Source organism: Danio rerio, chromosome 11 (assembly GCF_049306965.1).
Source record: "Danio rerio strain Tuebingen ecotype United States chromosome 11, GRCz12tu, whole genome shotgun sequence".
In the NCBI taxonomy this organism is placed as follows: Eukaryota; Metazoa; Chordata; class Actinopteri; order Cypriniformes; family Danionidae; genus Danio; species Danio rerio.
The window spans coordinates 34664695-34682485 of record NC_133186.1 but is presented as its reverse complement, the minus strand read 5'-3'; the positions used below and the strand labels follow the sequence as shown (position 1 = coordinate 34682485).

General features: G+C 34.7%; 2 long non-coding RNA genes across 3 annotated transcripts in view; one reads left to right on the top strand and one right to left on the bottom strand.

The window, feature by feature from the left end:
- LOC141376633 (uncharacterized) overlaps window positions 1-17791 on the top strand; it is a 199241-nt gene that overhangs the window by 141197 nt on the left and 40253 nt on the right. The gene's annotated exons all lie outside the window — the stretch shown is intronic.
- On the bottom strand, window positions 2940-10232 carry LOC103911846 (uncharacterized). Its single transcript, XR_012387223.1, has 3 exons — window positions 9771-10232; window positions 4487-4590; window positions 2940-3043 (listed from the first exon to the last, which is right to left on the bottom strand). It is a non-coding gene; the product is annotated as an uncharacterized lncRNA (long non-coding RNA).

Below are 17791 nucleotides of genomic sequence, written 5' to 3'. Positions count from 1 at the left end.
CACTGTAAAAAAAAATTGAGTTAGCTTAAAAATTTAAAGCAACCGGCTGCAAAGAAATTTTGAGTTTATTAAGTTTTAGTGGTTGAAGTTGTGCCAAATTATTTTTTTAAGTTGACTGAAAAGGCTGTTTAAAGTATACTTTTATGGAATATTTTGACACAACTTTAACCAATGAGGCTAAATAAACTCAATTTCTTTGCAGCTATTTTCTTTAAAATTAGTTAGATTTTTTACAGTGTAATTCACACAAACTAATTTAATGGTGATTCATTTTAGATTAATTTATTATTTTAATAATAATAATAATAATGATAATAATAATAATAATAATAATAATAATAATAATAATAATATTATAAAAAACTAAAATGACTATAACAACAAGTAAAAAACAAAGAAAAAGAGATAATTACTAATATAGTGCACTATCAAAAATATTTAAAAATATATAATTAGTAATAACAATTTATAATAATAATAATAATAATAATAATAATAATAATTATTATTATTATTATTATTATTATTATTATTATCATCATCATCACATAAACTTGTAAGTACTTACTTAAAGTAATAAACTTTATATTACTTAATAATCAGTAATAAACAACATATTTTATTTTAATAAAATGATATCAATAATAATAATAATAATAATAATAATAATAATAACAATAATAATGTAAACAACATATTTTATTATTTATTTTATTAATAATAATAATAACTTAATTATATTCTTATTAATAATAAATATAACACATTTGCTAACCTTACATAGTATATCAGTACATCACAATAATAATCAGAACATCACATTATCAGATATAATAATACAATAATTATAAATAAAACAAGAAATTTTATATTTATTTCCAGTAATACTACTACTAATAATTTAGTAATAGGTGCAAATTTATTTTATTTCTGAGCCTGCTAAAAACATAAAGCATTCAACATATTATAAACAGAATGAAAGGACACCCACAGAAAGAGAAAAAAGAAACATGTAATAAAAGCATTTCTCCACAGCTCTCTTCTCCCCCTTTCCTTCAAGTGTGAAACAGCACCTCGGCTGTCCTCAGGTCAGCTGTAAACAACCTCCACACAGCTGTTTGTTTTCAAATGTTCGAAAAATGCCACTGACCTGTTATGGTTCAACTGTGAAAGCCTGTGATTGGCCAATCGCCCGGGGCTCCGCTATGTGTTTGTGTTTGAATAAACCAGCTGCCACACGCCAGCATCAATGAATGCGTGAGGCCCCTGAAACACACCCCCCCCCCCTCCCCCTCCCCACACACACACACACACGTTGACATAACGATAGACTGTTAAAGGAAATGCTGGCCGGCTGATCTGTTGGTGTGTATTGTGTGTGAATACAATGACAGGCACGAGCAGGCCTATTGTCTGAGTGAAAGCGAGACATACGGCAGTGGACCACCACCCCCTTCATTTAACAGCGCACAGCATAATGCCAAAGTAAACAGGCATTTCAAAAGAAACATGTTCTTTTTTAAAATGCATAAAAGCATTGATTCAAAAAATGCAGCACATAGAAAACTGCAGACAATCTATCATAATAGGTGACCCTAAATCATAAAAACAGTCATAAGTGGATATTTTTGGAAGTTGATATTTTGTACATCATCTGGAAGCTAAATAAATAAGCTTTCCATTTATGTAAAGCATAATATTTGTTACAACTTACGATTTGAAAATCTCGAAATCTGAGGGTGCAAAACATCTAAATATTGAGAAAATGGCATTTAAAGTTGTCCAGATTTGGTCTTAAATCAATCCTGATACAGTATACAGTGGGTACCGAAAGTATTCAGACCCCCTTAGGAGTATATGATATTTCAGTTTTTCTTTTTAAATAAATAAGCAAAAAGTCAACAATTCTGTGTTTTTCTCTTAATATGTTAATATGTTAATAATTAACTTGATTTTAGGAAATGGCTGCAAAGAGCAAAACATTTAAGGGGGTCTGAATATTTTCTCTACCCATTGTATTTACTCTGTAAAAAAGTGATTACTTTCCATTTCTTTAAAAAAGTGAGTTAACCCATTGCTTTTAAACTGATTATTTGACTATTCTTAAAGTAAGTTAACCCATTGCCTTAAAATATGTAAATAAATAAAAAATAATTAACAACAACTCCAAGTTACAACAGATTTATAACATTTTTTAAAGTAAATTCAACTTGTTGCTTTTAAGGCAATGCATGGGTTTACTCACTTTTTTTAGAGTAAACAATAGCTTTTTAAAGTGTACAGGAGGAAATGTAGCAAATGTCTTCATGAAAAGATGATATTTACTTTATATTTAAATAATTTTTAGCAAAAAAAAAAAAAAAAATACAGTGTATTATTGGCTATTTTCACAAATATGCCTGTACAACATAAGACTTAAGAAGGATTTGTGTCCCATGGTCTCATATTACAGTATAATGTAAATATTTTCAAAAAATAGAAATAAATAAATTAGTTACAATAAAAACAAATTAAAAGTGCAAGATTTTTAAAATATACAACCCATATGCTTTAGCTTAGAATGAATGAGTGAATGTGGTGAAAACATAATCATTTTCAAAAAATAGGTTTTTAAAATATAAATATAAACCACTTTAAATTTTACTAAATAAATAAACAAACATATAACAAAAACCAAAGCTGTTAATCCATTATAAGTGCATGAAACAAAGAAACAAAAAAGTCAGACCAATGAAATATGCAAGGTTTTTGAAATCTATGGTTCATGCAGTATTGATATTCATTTATTCATTTTCCTTCAGCTTAGTTTTTTAGTTCGTTAGTTACACGGTGACTCACTGGTTAGCACTGTCCCCTCATAGCAAGAAGGTCACTGGTTCGAGTCCCGACTGGGTCAGTTGGCGTTTCCGTGTAGAGTTTGCAAGTTCTCCCCGTGTTGGCGTGGGTTTCCTCCAGGTGCTCTAGTTTCCCCCACAGTCCAAAGACATGCGCTATAGCTGAACTGAATAAGCTCAATTGGCCGTAGGGTATGTGTGTGAATGAGCTGTGGAAAACAAACAAGCCAAAAGCAAATGAATAAATGAAATCAAATTTTAAAAATGCAAGAATTTATTTGAACCATAATAGGGCACATAAATAATGTAAGTTATGGTAAATGAACAAACAAATAGCATTGAAACCAAGGCTGTTAATCCAATAATAAAACAAAAAAGAAAGAAAGAAAGAAAGAAAGAAAGAAAACCACTGAAATTTGCAAGGTTTTTGAAATCTATGGGTCATTATATTTAGATTTAGCTAGACAAACAAATTGACAAATGGATTCGACAAGGTTAATAATCTCATTCAAATGGGAATAGCACATTAATAAACAATGGAATGAACATAACCACAAAAATTAACATACAGTAATTAATATTAGATGTTAAGCTATAAGAGATTTGAGCCCAAAGGCATAGAGTAGCTTTTGATATTGGTGGGGGCTTTATTTTTGTTTGTTTTTAAAACACAAATAAATAAATAAATAAATGAATACATAAAAATTATAATAAAAAATATTAATATAAAAAATTATATACAAATTATGTAAAAAGTAACATTACATCAACCATGTCTCATGCTGCAAAAGTAAATGTACAGGATTCTACTTTGTGGAAGAATGAATGCAGATTTCTGGAGGAGGGGGGATGGGGGGGGATCTGTGACGCAATAACCATTTTATCCGCACTGGATTTATTTCGTAGTTAAATTATTGAACATTTGAATAATTCTGGATATTGGTGGGGACATGTCCCCTCCATCTGTGATATTTCTACAACTTTATTTGAGCCAGAGATGCTGATAGCAAAACAATAGAAAACAGACTAATTTGTCTATGTATTACTTCATTATTTAAAAACAACTATGTATTACTTCATTATTTAAAACTACTGAAATGTCAATAAAAGTCCCTTTATTAAACTGTAGAGTTGATTTTTCAACATCAAAAGTCGAAAGAGCAGAGATCAAGGTCACATAATGCAAATCACAACCATAAATAAACGGAAAACATTTGTGAATTGCAAAATACAGATCCTGTTAATTAACAGATATATCTTACAGTGTATAAGATAAAGCCCTGAAAGTAAATCTCCTAACCATGGAATCCCAACTGATTGTATTTATTCAACAAATGAATAATTTGGGGGTTTGAAAACCAGTAAAATAAATATGATCTTGCACAGATGGCAGGGGGGCGGTATGTAATTGTATGTGAGGGCATAAAGGAGAGCGAGTATTTTCATCACAATGTCACCCATATGTTAGAAAGTAACATTTACTGTTTTGGATTGGAGCAGTGTGTGTGTGTAAGAGAGAGAGAGAGAGTTATGAGCTCACAGGAGGCCATACAGGCCATAAAAAATTGGTCATAACGGAATGGCGAGCAATCTATCCGGTGTGTATTTGTGTGTACAGTTGTGACAGTTGATGATTTTGCTGCCGATATTACCTGGGTGTAAAATAGATGTCAGTCCCGCCGCGGGTGGTGGATGAACAAGATGAAATCCAAATGTGCTTAGGCCACACAATCGCAGGAAACGCCTATAAGAGCTTCTGGAAAACAAAGAATAATGAGTTGTGGCAGCATGTAAATTGTATGTGACAACTGGATTCGATAATACTTCAGTTTCAAATGACTTTTATTGTGCTTTTGTGTCGAGCAGATATACTTGTTTCACAATACCTAAAGTATCTGACATTCTACTACAGTCACAACATTTGTATTGATCTGTTTTACTGGAATTCAGTCAATGAGCGACTTACAATTTATACAAACACACTGAAACACACACAAAATGAAGATAAACATCCTCCTCTGACTGGCATATTTTGAATATGCAACTCTTTTAAATGAATACTTTGCATAGGATAATGTACAATATTTACATTTAATATATTTACATTAGATCTTTAGATCAGTACCCAAGCCAAAAATGGAATTAAGATAACTTGGGGTCACAGAGAAAAAAAATTGCACACCTCAATGAATATGTAGGGGAAATAGATTAAGTAAATTTTTAATAAAGTGGAAAAATCTTGATAACCATAAAACTATAACATTCATTTGAACATTATTTATTTATTTATTTATTTATTTATTTATTTATTTATTTATTTATTTATTTATCTAGCTACACCTCATTTGAGTTTACATATACACTACCGGTCAAATGATTTTTAAATGTTTTATCTTACCCTGCTCACCAAGGCTTATTTTATTTAATCAAAAATACAGTACAAATTATTAAATTGAGAAATGTCATTGTATATAAAACAACTGTTCAAAAGTAGATTATCATTTAATTTAATAAGTTATTCCTGTAATTTTAAAAATGAATTTTTACCTTCATTACTCCAGGCTTAAGTCACATGATCATTCAGAAGTCACTGTAATATTATTATTATTATTTATTATTATTATTATTATTATGAATAGTAATAAAATAAATAATGACTGGAGTATTAATAATTATAAAGTAATTAAAAATTAAATAAATATTTAACAATTTAACTTTTTTACATTTAGTAAATGCTGCCTTGATAAAACAGAATCATTTTCTTTAAAAAAAAAAAAAGAAAAAAAGAAAAGAAAAGAAAACTTTACCCAAATTTTTGACTGGTAGTTATAGGTATATTATTCCTGTTCGACAGGGAAATGTAGACGACTCATCAACAGGGAAGAGTAGAATTTGAATTTTGTCAAAATGAACACAATTCAATTTCAGATTGTTTAGGCATATTATTACCTCAATAAAACAATTTTCTACCATTCCTCATCTGTTAGAGAGATATTAAGATCTGAATCCCAATTGTGAAAATGCAGGGGCATGTCATAAAGAAAATTGTTTGGGATATAAGCAAGAAATACTTCCTTTCTGTTTGTAAATGCTAAATTTTCATAATGTAAGGAGGAAGGTAAAACAATAAAACACATTGTAGCAAAAAAAAAATTATTAGACATAACAAAACATTTAGCAGTTTAATCATTTTAACAAGGCCAACATCGGAAATACGTTGAAGTCTATATATTGTTTTATAAAAATCATCCTTCAGTACATAAATGGGGCCACAGGTTAATAAGCACCCATACAATAAAAGAAATGACTGTTTTCACTCCATCTCGCTCCCCAAAATACCCCTGCAATAATGACCCGGTAACATAAATCTTGTTTGGCGACACTTTGCACATCGGGCAATAAACGAGCGATGTGTAACAGAGCCAACAGTCGAGACCTTCCAGAGGAGAAGCTCTGATGGAATAACAGCACTCATGCATAAAAGAGAGCAATCACTCACTCCATCTCTCTCTGACAGTCTTCAGTTATGGGCCCTGAGTAATCTCATTTCCTTTATCATCAAATATCAAATTCCTCTCTCTTATTGGCAAAGCCACACGCTGACGGAATTACTGGCGGATGCTGGGCCCCAAAATATCACAGCCTCTTTATCCAGGCGTCTCCTGACACCAAATGTCACCCTTTAACTTTGTTACGACTTTAAATATTACGGTGGCCCTGAGCTCTGGGAGTTCTCCGCAGCCCGCAGGTGTTGATTTTTTTGATGAATTTGAGCACGAGAGATCGAGAATTTGAAGGGCTTGAATCGGAGTGTCAGACGGTGATGCTGAGCATCTGTGATTATAACTGCGTGGAAGTTCTTTGAGCGGCAAAGTTCATAAAGAGAGGCGTGTGGAAAATAGACTGAACAGAGGGACGCTGAAAAATCACAGATGATGAATGCAAGTGAATGTGATTTTGTGATTGTTATTGTAACTTCACTCAAAAAAAAAAAAAAGATTTTTGCTGGTTGTTCAAACTACTTATTTAAAATGAGCTGAATTAAGGCAATTCTTGGGTTTTTTTTGGGACAACTTAATTGTTTTTTGTTCAATCCACTTAAATGTGCAAAACAATTTAACTGAATCAATTTGTGTTTAGACAACATAAAGGAATTGAGTGGAACGCAGTAGAGTTGCATGATTCAGGCTGAAATGAGAATCACAATGTCATCAAACAAATAGTAAAACAACAACAATAAAATCATGTGTGGGTCTAAAGTTGGTTACATTTTTTTTTTAAATTTTGAATAGACTTTGAATAGTGGACTTGAATAGACTTTAAATTTTCCTGGTCATTAATGCAAAGTAAAGTGATAACATCAGAATACAACTATTCATATTTCTGATGTTGAATTATGTTTGACACTAGAGGTGTGAACCTATACTGGTCTCACGGTTCGGTTACGATTATCATGCCTTCGATTCAGTTTAATTCGATATCTCGGTGCATCACGCTGCATTGACGATGCTTTCTATATACAGTGTTATATTTTAGGGGGAGGCTATAACAAGCTGTCTGTATAAACACACAGACACACAGTACCACACTGTATCTCATTTAAACAGATTCACAAACATATACAGCACCAAACAAACACACACACACTTAAGCCCTCGCAACAGGGAGAGCTCGCGCTGAGCGGAGCAGAAAAACGAAAAAAAAAAAGGGAAAAAAAACAAAAAAAAGAAGCACTTTTCCGACGGTCCCTTACTGAGAGCTCCTCTCAGCGTGAGCTCTCCCGGCTAAACACACATTGCGAGGGCTTAAACGGATAAGGGCTCGTAATGTCGAGCGAACAAAAAAGAAAGACAGCTGTGAAACATAACCAGCTTTGTCTCTTTGTAGGAAACACACTTTAGATCTTTTTAGGGTAAGAGGTTTTTGAGTTATTGCCGTCTATAACTGAATGTGTGTCAGGAAAATCGAAAACAAAACCAACTGAACCGCGCTCATTTCAGGCGCCCCCCTGGATGTACAGCGCCCTTAGCATAAGCCTATGGTGCCTATGCCACGGGCTGGCCCTGAGTTGCCTAAGTGTTGTAAATACTCGCGCTCACCTCCCTCGCGACAGAGCGCATAGGAGATAAATGATGTCAGAACATAATAACCGGTTATGATTATTACTGAACTGATGAAGAATTGTCTGCGTCTGCATCGCGGTGCACCAAAGAAACAATTAATTTTGACACCCCTATTTGACACAAATGTGTGCAAACTGTCATTAACAACATTATTAGATCATTTTGTTCTACTGGTAAAATCAGACATTTGTCATTATCAGATTCCCTCTCTATTCAACATTATATAGGCTATAGTAGTTATACTGACACTGTTAAACATTTATTTTCAGGCACAACACTGTGTTTGCTATGTAAGAAAAACATTAAACGATTGTTGTAATCAGAACTCTACAATGACATATGATCATTCAACTGATGTGCGTGCTTTCGGTTTCATTTTTACTGCTAAATGCTGTTTATACCTCCTTCGCGGCTCCCAAACGATCACTCTGTGCCACAAACTGAATGTTATTTACAACTTTATTACCTGTTATTCACAGCCTGTGCAGGTTCTGTTCACTAAAGTAGACGGCCCGCCCTCTTTGTGGTAACAGCTCACTGTCAGCAGCTCACGTCACATGTGATTTCACGGGCACAAATACATCTTTACATGAAATTATATTTTTGGGTAAATTATACCTTGTAAATACAGCATGTGACTCTTTAAACACCCTTTGGAGTTGTGTCCATGTTGCTGAGCAACGTATATAAAACAACATGAAGACTTGTGCGGCCACCTTTGCTTCTCTCCTGAACTTGAAAATGTGATTGGCAGAATCGTAGAAATGCTGGATTAAGATCGTCTTGGGCAGGGGTGAGCAAACTTGGTCCTGGCGGCCCGATGTCCTGCAGATTTTAGCTCCAACTTGCCTCAACACACCTGCAAGGTTGTCTCTAGAAAGCCTAGTAAGAGCTTGATTAGCTAGCCCAGGTGTGTCTGATTGGGGTTGGAAGTAAACTTTGCAGGACACCGGCCCTCCAGGACCGAGTTTGGACATGCCTGGTCTAGGGGGTCAAATCGAGATTGCAATCTCATTGGCTTCATCATACTACACAGTAGCATTCGTTTTAAATACAAAATCGAGCCAGATGTACCTCTGGCAACAAAACTCGCACTCTCTAGAAATGTTGACAGGGGTATGTATCCACAATACGCCTGTGCTGATTATTTAATATCAAAAAAAGTAAACAAATCAGCATTTGATGGAATAAATCAGATTTTTGATAGACATAATTGAAAACAATTTTGAAAACAAATTATACATTTCTAAAAAAAAAAAAAAAAAAAAAAAAAAACCTGACATCTTGTTTTTTTTTTTTAATCTGAAAAAAACATTATCAGATCTTTATAGAATTAAACCAACATTGATAAATTATTCCAACCCTGGCTTGTTCTGGAAACGTAGTCCCGTGAAATATGTCCCGGGAGGTACATATTTGTGCAGTTTTCATTTTTGCGAATTTCTCTAAAGGCCACTGTGTGCGCTTTTTTGTGTCTCGAACACCTCTCGCGAGCGCCCTTCGCACCTGCGCTGTTCTCGTGTAAAGCCGACGGAGGCCACTGTCGAGCGACCGTCTGTCAAACTGAGTGATTGACTGGGCGATCGGCCAATCAGTCGACCCACCCTCCTCCTCCTTCCCTAAACCCTACCGGTTTTACTGATTGACCCGCCGGCCCGCCCGCTCGCTTCCCTTAACCGAAGTGATGATTTACAAAAGCCGTCCAGAAAAAGAAAAGCCCTCGTCTGATTTTGACCGCGTTTTCAGATTCAGCATATTCTCGCCCTGTTATGAACTCGTTGACTTTATTTTTTGTATTCTGTTTTTGTCTTACCTGATTTCTGGAACCACTCTTCTCCGGACTCGAACCCGGTCGTCGCCATTGTCACGGTTGGCTCCCCTCCGCCTCTCCACTCTGCCGTCGTACACGACAAGCTAACCGGATAAGCGGTTGTGGTGGGAAAGCCCTCCACACGGAGGTGAGCTGTCAGCTGGCGAGCGTGAAGAGGAGTGGCATCACAACGCCCCATAGCGTTCGCTTAAAAAAATTACATGACCCCATAAGTACTTCTGGCCACGTAAACCACTGTCTCCAGAAATGTCCGTTTTCAGAATGAGCTTGGGTTGAATTATTCCCCATTGTGGAAATTTTAATTTATATAATCTAGTTTCAAATGAACAATAATCTATATATAACTGAAAAGTTTATATTCTTTGGTTTTCAATTTTCTCATTTAATTCAAAACTCTAGCTAGGGTGTGAGAAACATTAAAAACCTCTTGCTTCCTGAACACTGGCTGAGCCAAAGTGATGCAAATGCTATTGGCAGGGTCTCATCCTCAACCTGAGTCTTCCTTGGTCTTTCAAGCTGGTCAGGGCAGGTGAAACCTCGGGATCTATTCAAGACTCTAAAACAAGATCTTCAACTAAAAGTAGTCATGCACGTTTTCTATGTCTCCACCTAGCCGCTCCCCTCCTCCTAAAACACATAATCAGACTCATTTTAGACTTGCTATTAGACTTGTGATAAGAATTGCAGACTGCAGACCTGTAAGAGACTCCTGTAGACTCTTGCAGACTCGTGGACTTCTTGAAGATGCTGTATGACTGCAGATTAACCAACACGTCTCAATGAAGAAATTCTTCTGCTTGTTTTAGTCTCCTGGACTGGGTTCTTTCATTCTTCATTTTATTTTTTCCAACACCATACCTAATAAATCCTTAAAAACTTACATTTTTTCTAAATTTTAAGAGATGCAAGCATTTGTATGAATGACACAGCTCTAAATGTTTCTTATTAATTTATTTACTTCTTTATTAAATTGTTGTCAAAAACTTTAGAAAAATGTATTTAGCCTTTGTCCCATTTCTCACACATTTTTCAAAACTTTATTTTGATGATGAATGTAAATATACAAACAACCACAGTATAAAAAATTGACTATGCGACTAAAACTTTTCAGAGTAATATTTATGTTGTGTTAATGATTTGCTAGCAATAAATATGTAGATTATATTCATTAATCTGAACTGTTTTTAAACAACTGGGTTATGAAGTCAAAGATATTCATTGCACTTCATTCCAATACTGGTATTGCCTTTTAAACCCCCTACAACAATATGTAGTAAATACAATGCATAAATATTAATAAAAAGGGGGTTTATGCCTGTAATAAAGTATAAATAATTTTGTTAGAGGTACAAGTAAATGTCCTTTGAATAAAGTTTATTTTTCTGCCCTCACTGACAGTTTTTAATTTTTTTTTTCATCTAAAGCAAATGTCTCTTGATTGATTGATCTATCTTATTTATCCATATTTTTTTTCATTAATAAAGAACTTAGATACTACCCAAATAAACATTTTCTCATTACAAACATTTGCATGGCCTGCTAGTGACAAATTATGTTGCATTCACATAGCAATTAGTCTTCAATATAGCTGTATCTTATCTTTATTCAGACTACGACACTGCGGCTAAACAAAAGCATTCCCTACACAATAATTAAAGGAAATTACACCCATAACGAACTGTGTTTGTCACTCCAAAAGCTTTGCTAAGTGGCCATAGTTCTCTGAAACAAGCCTCTTCTGTGCCAAAGAGCCAAATGCCCATTACCTTCAGAAGAGTCAAACAGCAGCCCTACGGCACCAGTCCGAAAAGATTTTTAACACCGCTATTGGGCCAACTGCTCCATGTAATTGAGAGATGACGGATTCGGACAGGAATTCAATTACCGCACAACCCTGCCGCTCTTTCAAAAACACTTGGCCAGGAATCATCCCATTGTTGTTGAGAGAGAAAACCTGAGCATTTCTGAAAATCTAAATGCCGCAATTACATCGCATGTAAAACATTTACCATCTGAATAGGGCCTAATTACCAGTTGCATGATTGCATATTTTAACAGAAATTGTCTATATACTGTAGTTCATATTTTAGGAGAGTGTTACAGTTTATTTATGCTTTCAAATTGCATTGTGGGACATTGATTTCTGCTCCTAACTATTTTTGATTTACATTTTATTTAACAACTAAGTGAATTTATTGCTGGTCAAAGTTATTTCAAAAACAGATTTTATTACTGTCAATATTTTGTTTCTTTGTTTTGTTTAGAGGGCGAGGCAGTGGCGCAGTAGGTAGTGCTGTCGCCTTACAGCAAGAATGTTGCTGGTTCGAACCTCGGCTCAGTTGGCGTTTCTGTGTGGAGTTTGCATGTTCTCCCTGCCTTCGAGTGGGTTTCCTCCGGGTGCTCCGGTTTCCCCCACAGTCCAAAGATATGCGGTACAGGTGAATTGGGTAGGCTAAATAGTCCGCAGTATGAGTGTGTGTGTGGATGTTTCCCAAAAATGGATTGCGGCTGGAAGGACATCCGCTGCATAAAAACTTGCTGGATAGGTTGGCGGTTCATTCCGCTGTGGCAACCCCGGATTGATAAAGGGACTAAGCTGACAAGAAAATGAATGAATGAATGTTTTGTTTAGAGCAGGGGTGCCCCAACTTTTTCTTTTGAAAGGCCAAAATCTAAACTTGATTGAGGGTGTTGGGTCAAAGCTACATACAGGTATACCAAACTGTATTACATTAAAGTTCCTAATTTAATAATATAAAAAAATACATAGACAAAAATACTTGAATTGTATCAATAACTATATACATGTTTTACGTTTTATAATGTACTTCTTACAATAAAACCATAAACAGTGTCATTTATAACACAATGGAGTTCATTTTTTTCTATTTACAAGCACACAAAAAACATCACGCGATAGTGAACACGTATACATATATATATTATCTCTCAACATCTAAAAAAATGTGTTATAGGGTTTCATGACCCTTTACAAAATCTGATTAATTCACATTTAATTAAAACATTCAATTTCATTTTTTTTTTTTTTGTAGCTTAGCAATTAAACAAACAAACAAAAGGTTATGTAAATATAGAAACGATGATCTCTGTTTAAGGGACTCGCCCCAACCTTCCCCATCATTTGTCTTTCTCTTTTCTGTTTGGTTGGTGAGCAAAATCAAAGGTTACCATGCATGGGCAAACTTAGGCCCACAAGGCCTAATTTGGGCATCTCTGGTTTAGAGAGTGCACTATGTCAATGTACACGATAAGCACATTGTAACTAATTATTAATTTCAATGTACTGTAAGTACATATTTGTTAAGGCCACAATAAAGTGGGACCCAGTTTTTGTGAAGTTTATTTATGAACTAATTTCGAGAGGATTGCGTGCTTATGATTGACACGGCTGGCCCCGAGTCAAGCTAATGTACAAACCACCAATCAAAGATTCCTAACTTAGTATAAATAACCAAAGCATCTTACCTTTAGTCATGAAAAATCCCCCCTTCCACCCTCTCTCCACCTCTTTTTCCTCTATAGGGCAGCACAGCGGCCCAGTGGCTAGCATTGTGGCCTCACAGCAAGACTGCCTCGGGTTCAGGTCTCTACCCGGCCAGTTGGCATTTCTGTGTGGATTTATTGCTCTCCCCGTGCTCGTGTGGGTTTTCCCCAGGTCCTCCAGTTTCCTCCCACAGTCCAAATTATGAGACATGAGTACATTGACTAAACCAAATCAGCGCCATAGTCAAATTCCATCAGCAACACACCCTCATAGCAATCCTTAAGATCTACCTGCAAATGGGAGGGAGCCCTGGGCTCAAGGATCTCATGAGCTCAGGGCTCTCTCCCAGGACAGTATGCCAAACTAGCTCATTACCAATCATCAGCTAAGTGTGACCTCTTGAAATAGTTTTTTATCAAAATGTATTGATTAAAAATTTATTCAAAACATTAATAATGTTACAAAAAAAAAGTTGATGCCAGTAAATATATCATCTAAAAAAGAAAGAAAGAAAATATTAACTGGCACTACTGTTTTAACAGTAATATTTAGAAAGGTTTCTTAAACACTGATTCATATATTGAGCATCATATTTCAATTATGTGTCAACCTTTATGTGACACTGAATACTAAATTAAACACCAGTCGGAAATCAAGTTCAAAAATTGTTTGAGCAAAGTCAATGTGCAATTTCTGTGTTTTCCAAGAACTTTTGTTTTCAATCGGCTTCTAAAAGAGCTTGGGTCAGATACCCAAACTTTCCAGCAATCTCAAAGTTTTCCAGTCACAGATTTTAATTTTCCTACCCAATAAAAACAATGCAGCTCAGTTCAGCACAGGGCTCCAAACACTCTCTCCATGCACCTGCTCTTGCAGACGCCACATAAATCCACATGTACACAGACCATAATGATGATTTCTTTCTTTTCTCTTTCACTTTCCCCTTCTGTCTCTTGCTGTAAACCGGAATGATACCTAGATGATTTCTAATTATACCAGCAGACTGAATTGACGAGTGGATACTTATATTAATGAAGCTGCAGCAATAGACATATTTCACTGAGGTAAAGTGCAAAAAATTGTTCATATGTAATAATGTGAAGTGTGTTGTGTAATGGAGCTTAAACATGGATGTAATGAGCTAATATATGAAGACGTTTATCGTCAGGAGAGGATTCGCCATCAGAAATGTAAGCAGGATTCTCTTTTTTTGTTGTTGCTGTTGAAGTTGTATTGACTGATTAAGAATAATATCTGTGGTTTTTAGTACATTTGTCATGTTTATTGTTTGAAGTTGAGCATTATAGAAGGTTAAATCCTCTATATATGCATATGTGTAATACTTTTAACCCTTGTGTGCTGTTGGGGATGTTTTTATCCACTCTGGGGTGATTTTGAGCCCTAATTTGGCCACAACTCTTTCTGTGTTTCAGCAAATGGAATAATTTGTGGTGACCTATATTATTTTAAACTATATTTTAGGAAAATGCTTTGGAATTGGGAATCCAATAAACTCTGGGCAAATTAACTACCCTTTTGTTAGGTTGAGGGCTGTTTTTGCCCCACTGACTTCCATTATAAATACATACTTTGATTGCAAAGCCATGGCACCATATAATCATGCATTATTGTATGTTGCTGGTTTTCCCTGTTGGGAAGAGGTACAATGTGTCATTTTTACTGTTAAATGTTAATGGGGCAAAAACAGCTACCGACATAATAAAAGGATAGTCAGTTTGAACAGTATACAAGGGTTAATTTCTATAACTATTATATACAGTTCAAAAGTTAGGGATCTGTAACAAGGTTTTTTTTTTTCTGGTCAGCATGGCTGCATAAATACAAATAAAGCAAAAATAGTAAAAACTGTGAAATATGACTATACAGTTTAATTTTTTTTATTGTAATATTTATTTATTTTCATTACTGATTTATTTTAATTTAATTGATTTGAGTGTGTTTTTGGTATGAGTTTTCAGTAGTCATTAACAAAGTGACGTTCAGTGCATCCGGAAAGTATTTATAGTGCTTCACTTTTTCCACATTTGTTCGCTGGTTCGATCTCACTCATATATATATATATATATATATATATATATATATATATATATATATATATAGAGAGAGAGAGAGAGAGAGAGAGAGAGAGAGACATTATTATGCTACACCTGGATAAATGTAGGGACATTTGCAGGGACAGCCACATAGAGAAAGTGTAGAGTGTAAGACTTTAAGATTGCAGGAAAGTTTGTATATCTGACCCAAGCTATTTTAGAAGGTGATTGAAAGCTAAAAATCTGAGAAAACACTGAAAACTGCACATCGAACATGCTTACAAATTGTATTTTGGCACTTTGATTTCTGCTCCAACAATTTTTAAAGTGGATTTCCATCTGGTGTTTAACAAAGTGACTATATTGCTGGCTGTGGTCTTTACAAAAACTATATTTTACACTTCTTTTTTTTATTTTAGCTTTGTTGAATTATATAAGTAAATCAATCTATCAATACACTGAAATATTGATTATTCAGTAATTTTGTTTTTTAACACATGGATTTTTCATTACATATGGATTTATGTAGCATCTGCAAGAGCAGGTGGATAGAGTGCAGGTTGAGCCCTGTGTTGAACTGAGCTGCCTTGTTTTTATTGTGTAGGAAAATTACAATCTGTGACTGGAAACTTTGAGATTGCTGGAGAGTTTGGATATCTGACCCAAGCTTTTCAGAATGCAATTGAAAACAAAAGTTGTCAAAAAACACTGAAAATGCTGAAAATGAAAATCGACCTTGGTGAAAAGATGGTAAACAAAGCATGACATTGGCTCATTTGCACTGGTGGTTCAACAGAGTTCAAGCCCCTTGCATCCAGGATTTGTTGTATGGGTGTTGGAACAGCGCCTATTGTATTGCTTGGGGAACGCCTCATTAACACATCAGCAAACATACATTCACACATCACTTACTGTATAACACTGTCTCGCAGAAACACGGAGGAAGGTGGTCCTCATTAGCTTTAACCCTCAGAAGGGTAGATGTTTTCATCTGGGAGTCAACGGGGAAGGCGTCTAAAAATAAACAATGTCTTCAGGAAAGTTTCGAAACACAAGGGGAACATGTTTTGTGTAGTTCACCCAGGTTATTTCCAATTTACCAGCTATGTAAATTATTGATTAAACTGGCTTCCACCCTCTGCTGTGAGAGTCGATTTTTTTTTTTTTTTTTCGACAGAGCGACTGCATCAGAAATGGTTGAAAATACAAATTGGAGCCCGGCACAAACTGACCACACTGATCTGGTCGCATCTGTTTCATAAACCTCAATTTGCCAGAGAGAAGAGTTTTTTAAAGACCGCATTATGTGTGGAGGTTACAGAGAAAGTGAAAAACATGGTTTTGATTTTATTTCCAAAGTTAAAGGGGCCATTTCTCCCATTCTGCTGTAATTTCAACCATTTTGGTCACCTTAACCACAATTTTTTCGGTCCTTTGCCACACAAAAATGTCTGACCTGAAAGTAAAAAATGTTTCATGGTACATTTTTTTTCTTATTTAGATAGATAGATAGACAGACAGACAGACAGACAGACAGACAGACAGACAGACAGACAGACAGACAGGTAGACAGACAGACAGACAGACAGACAGACAGACAGACAGACAGACAGACAGACAGACAGACAGACAGACAGACAGACAGACAGACAGACAGATAGATAGATAGATAGATAGATAGATAGATAGATAGATAGATAGATAGATAGATAGATAGATAGATAGATAGATAGATAGATACTGGATTTAAGGATAAAACATAAAATATAAAATTAAATTTACTGAAAGCGCTATGAATACTTTCCGGATGCATTGTAACTTTTGGTCACAGTTCTTACAAAAACGTGTATGATTTATTATTTTTTTTACCTCTTATTTTGTTAAAGCAACCGACTCTCATGCAAAGAATTGCTGGTTCAATCCCACCAGGATATATATATATATATATATATATATATATATATATATATATATATATATATATATATATATATATATATATATATATATATATATATATATATATATAGACATTAATAATGTTACACCTGGATATAACATAAACATAACATAAAATATAAAATGACATTAAGAGGTTTACTCTCAGTTGCTTGTGAAAATCTGCTGCTTTTCCTTCTGCTTAGTCCGTTATTTGTAAGAGGTCGCCACAGGGTATTGAACCGCCAACTATATGTCTAGCATATGTTTTACTATGTTTTAATACTCTGATTAAGAGTCTATGTAAGCAGCAATTTTTGATTACCTTAAAGGACCACCCGAGTCCCAAAATGCAGAGGTTTTTCTTTCTGTTTGCCATGCAGTATCAAATTCCATTAAAACAGCACTCTTTCCAGCAGGCCTTACTTCATATTTTCATCCAATAATTGTCACAGGGCATGAACAATATGTTGCTCAATAAAAGTGAACAACTGCAGTTAAAGTCT